Consider the following 8,443-nt stretch of genomic DNA (forward strand, 5'->3'; position numbering starts at 1 on the left):
GCATGTCACAATTTCACGTCGAAAAAATTATTAAGTTTGGAATTGCAAAGCAGTATATGAAATAGCACCATACTCTTCCTGATTGAAATTAATTATTTTATTTCTCTGTAGAATAAAGTGTAATTCAAAATGTAGTATTTTTAGATTGAGATGAAATTAACAGAAGAAAAAGACTCTTTTATATTCAGTCAACATTAGGGCCGCAGAGCAAATAATTAGCCACATACATTTTCATCTCACACGAGGAGCAGAGTCAGAGCTAAGATTTACACTGGCAATAGTGATTGTTATAAATCTGGCAGAATTGTATGCCTCCTTGTTTAACAAGGTGAAAACTTTTTCAACCCTTAATTGTTTGTTTCTTCTTTATATTTCTTAATTTATAATGTTGTAATTCTCAAGCAAATTGGAAAAACCAGGACTTAATTCTTCCTACACCAGGACATATGCATGTACATGTATATCTTTCCACATTTCCAAGCCTATTTTCAAGTTTAATAACCATGTACTGTATTTGTTTTATCCTCAGGTATATCAATGAACAAGGACTTATATTTTTCTGTTTAACATTCAGGCATTATAAGGTTGAGTGTGGCTAGTGGGATTCCTATATGTTGTTTTCTCAACCCCTGGCTATTGTACAGTAAAACATGGATATAGCAAACCCCCAGAGATACATTAATTTCCAACTTCCAGTTCTAATTGTTATTCTTTGTTGTACTACATGTATGTGGGATACAGTTACTGTTATAAGCAGGAGTTCACTTAAAGCAGGAGTTGTCTGGTGTTTTTTGCAATAAACTTGTTTTACTGCAAGGAAAGTCACTCTGCCATATTCAGAATAGATGTTCATTTCTTGTTTGTCAATGTTGTTGCAATAAATGTCATTAAACTGTACAACAAATTAATAATTATAAATTAATGTAGATTTTATATCTTAATCAGCTGTTATGTTGAGTGGATGTTTTGCTTCAGTATGAATTATGATACAATGTTTTATCCCTAGTTCATAATGTTGATGATGTAGTGATATGTGAATGTTTTACACACTAATACATGTATCGACTAACGATTTATAAGGAGTAAAAAAGTTCATGTTTAAGAGAACATGTTTCTTTTCATTTAAAGATTTACCTGCCTCTGCAAGGACTATAAGTGTTTGTGAATAGAATATTATTATAGAACAGCCAAGGAGAGCATCTCTTCATCTTAATGAAAGATTTAAAGAATTTGATAATTTTCCCTCCAATGATATATTATGATTTGGAACTGAGGGCAAATCATCAAAAAAGGAATGAAAAAGTTAACTTTTTGCTGGGATAACAGGGAATTACCTGGCAATTTACAGTGGTTTTCAATGAAAAAGGTGAAGAAAATGAAAAAAATCTACAAACAATACAAATCTGTGAACGAGGCATTAAACACGGACCCCAGATTCCAGAGGTAGGATCAGGTGCCTAGGAGGAGTAAGCATCCCCTGTTGATCGGTCACACCCACCGTGAACCCTTTGTGTTGATCATGTAGACGGAAAATTCTGTAGTCAAATAAAGTATAAAAACAAAGACCTAACAATTGGTATGAAACACGTCTGCCAAAATACGATCTCAATGATATGTCATATAAAGCCATTATAACGACCAAAGAATTTACGAATTGCTGGCTTTAACTGGTGTTAAAAATTAATCATACTCAGATCATGCTCTCGATTATACTGTGTATTGAATAAGTTAAGAGATAGCAGGATATTGCTAAATGTATACATGATAGAAAAGCTGAAGTCATCTTGTTTATCATACAATTAAGTCGTTAGTTGGCCCTTATCGTCCATATTCAGTAAAACATCCAAATGTGAAGCAGATGTGGCATACTCTGTGGTGTGTTTTGTTTCAAGTTCACTGAGATATATCGAGTTGACATATGAATGGAAGTAACTATTGTTCATTGATAAAAAGTCGTCCATATATCTGAATGTCAAGTTGAAGCCCACAGGAAGTGTTTCTTCTCATGTAGTTTTTGAATAAATTCTTCTTTATATGAATATAAAATAAAGGAGTACAATTAGTGCCTATCGAAATTCCAACAGTTTGTTAGTACAATTAGACATAGATATGCACAGCATCAAATTAGATCTGATCTAGGCTTCCAAGATATGAAAGCCTGTAATGTATGTCATCCTAGATATATAATTTTGCCTTTGGAGTTGATCCCCTCGGAACCTTACAACACCAAAAACAAAAACAAAAAAAACAATAACAAAAAAAAAAAAAAAAAAAAAAAAAAACAAACAAAAACAAACAAACAAACAATTAACAACAAACAAAAAAAAAAAAGCTAGCATATGAATTAGAGTTAAAATAACTTAGACTTAAATCCTTTTTGAACATTATCTTTTCATTTTATACTTATAAATATTAATATTATTTTTAATTCTTCGTAGCCTAATAGACAAAGTGAGTTTTCAGGGAATGGGTCTTAAGATTTGCTTCGTGAATATGTACATGTGCCAGTCTTTACGTAACCTTTATCCTAGGTAAAATGCAGTGCATTGTAAAGTTGTCAGGTCCTTTTTACAACACATAGTTTTGTATTTAAGTTACCTTTCTTTTAATGAACTAAACAGTCAAACGTCAATTTTTGATATCTGTCGTTTTTGTCCTGAACAAAAACACGCATTTAAAAACAAGCAGTTTGAGAGTATTGCATTAGCAATCCTAGTCTCCTACCGGCAAGTGTAATCTGGTTCCGGTAAAAATTGAAAATGCCATAACTTCGTCAAAAATCAATGAAGCGGAACGAAACGCAAACTTGATCAATAACTCATCAAGGTAAAGTCACATACCAAAAATTAGCTCAATATCTGCAAGCCTTTAGAAGAAAATTGCGGAAAACCCTTAAAAATTGAAGAGGTTGTAATTCCGTCAAAAATCAATGAAGCGGAACGAAATTCAAACTTGATCTGTAATTCATCAAGATACACTCACATACCAAAAATCAACTCAATATCTGCAAGCGTTTAGGAAAAAAGTGCGGAAAACCAAGTGGGACAGACTGACAGAGAGACAGAGGGATAGACAGACAGACGGACGGACAGACAGACAGACGGACGGACAGACTCAGAGGGAACCTAAAGTCCCCTCCGGTTTTACCGGAAGGGGACTAAAAAACACCTGAAAGGAGAATCTTAAGGCATGAATTTAATTTCTTCAGTAAAACTGGTTTGCCCATACATATAACTATTCAGAAGGATTTAAAGGTGCTTGGACACAGATTTGAAGTTAATATTTTCTCAAATTTTCTGTATAATTTCATGACTTATATGTTGCTATAGCATTTCATACTAAAATATAATAAAAATCTTACTTCATCTCGTAGTTATTGAAACTTTAAATTTCTGAACGCGTTTGATTGACACGTCCTTGCACTTTTTATTCTTAATACTTAAGAAAAGTGGCACTTTTGTTGTGTATCAATGAAAAATATTAAAACTATAATCCAGAAAAATTCAGAGTAGAAATGTTCGAAAGCAAAACCCACTCACAGTATTGTCAGTTCGTGCTCAGTGGTGTGTGCAGACTTTAACAATTGAACACACCCGGTGAATCGTATACATTAACAATAACAGAGCTCGTGCCCTGTTTACAAAAACAGTTTACGTTTCACGGGTGTATTCAATTTGTTAAACTCTGTACACTACACTGAGCACGGGCTGACAATATTGGTGAGGGGATTTGCTTTCGCATATTTCTACTCTGAATTTTCTGGATTATAGATGTAATGTTTTTCATTAATACACAAAAAATAGCTTCTTTTCTTAAATATTAAGGATAAAGATAAAATTTGTGAAAGTGCAAGGATGTGTTAATCAAACGCGTCCAGGAATTCGTAGTTCCAATAATTTCCAGATGAAATAAGTTTTTAATTATATTTTCGTGTGAAATTCTATTGCAATATATAAGTCGTGATATTATACAGAAAATTGAGAAAATATTAACTTCAAATCTGTGTCTAAGCACCTTTAAGACATTGTTTACATATGTACAATACTTCAGCAGTGCACAAAACTACAGAATGTGCTTAATTATGATTTTTTTTTAAAAAAAAAAAATCTGCTTAGGATATCCAGAGACATGTTGTCTCTGGAAAATCCATTAAAAGAGCTAATCTACTTTGAAGCAAAGAAGTACACTTGTATCTATAAGACGTGAATTTTGTCTGAATAAGGGCAAAAGTCGTAACAATATTGATGTTGAGTAAATGAATGGTCATCTAGACATCTAAGTCAAATGGAACTTTTGACATTTGACTAAGAAGGATAGATCTAGTCCCAGTAGAGACTAAAAGAATAATATGAATATAGCCGAAGGAACTTATCAGAGAATATATTGACGTGTGCACTTAATTTGTTTGATCATGCAGTACCCAAGTGCAATATGTAACACAGCATTTTAAAGCTGTGTTATCAAAAAGGACAGTCCTATAAAATATTACTGCAATAATATTTTCAGAAATTCTGATGATGTTCTATGGTTTGCATTTTTGGCTTATTATTTTTTTTAACTGGGTATGCAATTGAATGTAAGTATTAAAATGTTTCAACAATCAATACGAATGAATAAATTCTTCCTTAAAAAAAAACACATAGAACACCAGATGTAAAAATAAGCTTAAAAAGATTATATTGGTACACAATTATCAAATAATTTTGAGTCATTTGATGGTCATTTATACCAACACCATCCTTATAGAGCGCCAAAAGGAACTATACATTGTAGACTTAAATATGGAGGGAAGAAGATAACGAACAGTGATAGCTCATAATTCCAGTAAAGAATGTGACCTTGAACAGGGCACCACCCCTCCACCCCCCTGGGAAACATCAGAGATGGGATCAAGTGCCCGATCAAGTAAATATCCACTGTCGACCGGTTACACATGCCGCAAGCCCTGCGTATTGATCATAAAAACGGAAATTTATATAAACAATGGCCTAGCAATTGGTGGGGAACATGTTAGTTAACCCAATGATAGGTTGTTTTTGCAAAAAAATGTCATTATAACCACCGTAGATGCATAGACTTTGCAAAGTGCTGGTTTTGAGAACCCTGAATGACTACCATCAAATGTTTTATCAGTAGCATTCCTCGTTTTAAAAATTGATCGCACTCTGAACATGCTCTTGTGTACCGTATCAGTGGTAGACATAAACACCTTATAAAGATGACAGTGAAATATTTAAAGAATGAAATTAATAGCTAATCAATTTCTACGGTATAAACTGGGTTGGGGCAGTTTACGTTTTAAAAACCGCGAAGCAAGCCATTGAAAAACAAGTTGATGAAACAGGAATATCAACAGTCTCGTTGACGTCATCATTTCGCAAATTCTATGGTCGATACGATGACCTTGTCAGCAAATACAATCTATCATCAAGTCGAATGCTAACTGGCCTTTTTTCATACCAATTGTTAGGCCATTATTTAAACACTGAATTGTCTACGGATTTTTTCGTTTGCCCTATCACGACAAAGAACACACGGCGGGTGTGACCGGTCGACAGGGATGTTTACTCTTCCATGGCACCCGATCTCATCTCTGATGTTTTTAGAGGTTCATGTTAGCTCTGCTCCCGATTTGTATTGTTTCAATGGACTTCTGAGCTTGATTACTGCTCGGTATATCCGTATTTCAATATTGCGCGTAAATACTTGTTTAAAAATAGATGCGGGCATTAATTAACTTATTGCTCTCATCAATTCGATCAATTCAATTGATGAACTCAAAAATGTGATAATATTATTGCTTGCAGAAATTTATTTAGATTTCAATATAAATGATTTGTTGATCTCTTTAATTTTGATTGAAGATTTTGTTAGGAGTATAAATTCACACATAAAAAGAGAGCAACAATTCAATTAAGGGGATCAATATTTAAGTTATAGATACATGTATGTTGAATTGAAGACTTCACTAATTAAATGGGTTGCTCTCTCTTAAAGAATAGTTGCACTTATTACAAGGTAAATGATGCCATTATTTCAATTGGAGAAAGTAATACTTCGATTATTGCACACAACTGACGTCAAAATTTCATAAATACATGTATTATGAATTTTGTCGAGGATTACGTCAGGCGATGGGCCAAAAATGAAAGAGAAGATCTTGATATTTTGTAAGAATGGATGAAATTATCAAATGGTTGTTGAAATCTCGCATTAAACGGTTGATGGATAATTTGAAATCCATCTATCCTTCTGTCTTCAGTAATTCAGAAGTGAAAAAAAAGAATTTATTTAGATAGATTACACGATCAGATATATGGTCCCAGATGACAAAGCAGGTAACAACATTGTCTTCGTCTGTAACTCTCATTATTAAAATTCTATTTTAGAGGAACTGGGATTTAATTCTGCAAGTGATTATCCAGCTCATACTGAAAATTCCTCTTCTTAGGAAAGAATTCTTCAAAATCATAAGCCAGTTTTGAATAATTTATATATTATACGTAGATTTGAACGCAATTTTCTTAAAATTCATTTTTAGAAAGGAAAGCTCGCATAAAAATTGATAACTTAGCGTCTTTACAATCCATTAAAGCTGATTTAGAAGTTAATTAGAGTTAAAGTTTATGGACAGGGTCAACTTATGGATAAAGTGAGTTTTGCTATCTATAAAATATATCTTTCTTGCACTAGTATCAGATTTATCTTGTGCTCTTAAGTTTTCCGCAGTAAAACGTATATGACAAAATTCATCAGAATTGAGGTCAATAAAAATGTTCTACTTTATCACCGTTTTGTGGCCTCCCTGTACAATTTGAATCAAAATCAATGCTGGTTAAAAAAAACAAGTATCATTACAAGTTCTTAATTGCGAAATATCGCAATTATTTAACCGTGATTTTATTTTTATATCAAATAAGGGGCCATATTTGGCCGCTACCATACATTATCTTTTTTGAGAGAACATGCAGTTATATTTGTTTGAAATTTAAAGAATAAGTAATGACTTAAAATATCGAAGTTGTGTTGCAACTGTCAGAATTGCATGGAATAGACACTTCGAACACCATATACATGGGATGCCAGCAGGGCCACATATAAATGAAAAGAATTTGATGATGCATAATGATTATATTAGTTATTTATTATTGTTTTCGCACCATCGCTTTCTGACCCTTTAATGAGTTAAATTAACAGAAGGATTTACAGAGGAGGAAATATATACCCAACTCGTGACTTTTATAACAACAACGATCTTTAAGCCAGAAAAAAGCTCGTGAGAAAAAAACCGATTTCATTTAAGTTGTGAAAATATTTATAGTGACTTAAAAATTTCTTTGACAGGTGGAACAATATTCATATTCCATATTATAGACATTTATCTGAGAAGAATATACTTAGACCCTATATAGATTTTAAATATACCCTGAGCTTTACTTACAGAACTTATTAGAGCATATGTTGACTTATGTGTTTGAATTTGTTTGTTTAGTACACAGTCATGTATTCGTTAGGCATTAGCCAACGCTACACTAATCTGTAACATAGTTTGATAATCATTAAAATAAGAACATTTTCCTTTGATCAGGGATGGATTGCATTTATTTTAATTTTAAAGTTTAAAAGTGAAGGTTTTATTTATATCTATTTGTGAAAATGCTGATATTATTTATATCAGTCTAAGAAAAAATACAGAAAAAAGATAATTTTCTGTCAAAATTAATTATTTTTGAATTAAGAACAGACAAGGATCATAAATATATATCAGTTACAGAGAGTGAAGAATACGAGTTTTGAATATATCTCGTAAATCGATGATGAACCTCTGTATATATGTAGGATTTCAAAATGAGCAAAATTATGAAACGGGGCAAAAAAGGGGGGGGGGGATTAATCGAATACGTTAAACAGGGAATAAACTAGCAGAGAGATCTTACAGACTACTTTTTTTTGTCCCCTTGTAGAAATATTTATCTGAGTTATGTGTTCACTCTCAGAATCAAATTTGACTTTTTTTTTTGGTTATAATACTACAAAAATAAGTACAGTGCATATCAACACATTTAAGATATTAAGATATTCTGAAATCATTTCGTGTACATCTGAGTTCCAAAAGCTATAAGTATTAGTATTTACTCTGAAAATTGTGTGAATTTCATTAAAAAATAAAGTTATAAAATATTTTCTATGTAACTCAAATTAACAGTGTTTCTTTATAATTACGAGATTTAAATTAAAAAAAAAACAAATCTCAGAGGAAAAAAGGTATTAATCTAAAGCAATATTTTCTTCAAGAAAACTTCATGTCTACATTATTAAGAAGTAAAAATATCAATATTATTTCTTATGAATTTTTTTTTTTCGTTATACAAAGCCCAGATCCCACTGCTTAGATCTATGTACCAGCACTTGCTTCTTTATCAATCATGTTAGATGATGTCAA

The sequence above is a fragment of the Saccostrea echinata genome, unplaced genomic scaffold (genome assembly GCF_033153115.1).
Source record: "Saccostrea echinata isolate AGI-Se365-2 ecotype Australia unplaced genomic scaffold, CSIRO_AGI_Sech_v1 ptg000051l, whole genome shotgun sequence".
In the NCBI taxonomy this organism is placed as follows: domain Eukaryota; kingdom Metazoa; phylum Mollusca; class Bivalvia; order Ostreida; family Ostreidae; genus Saccostrea; species Saccostrea echinata.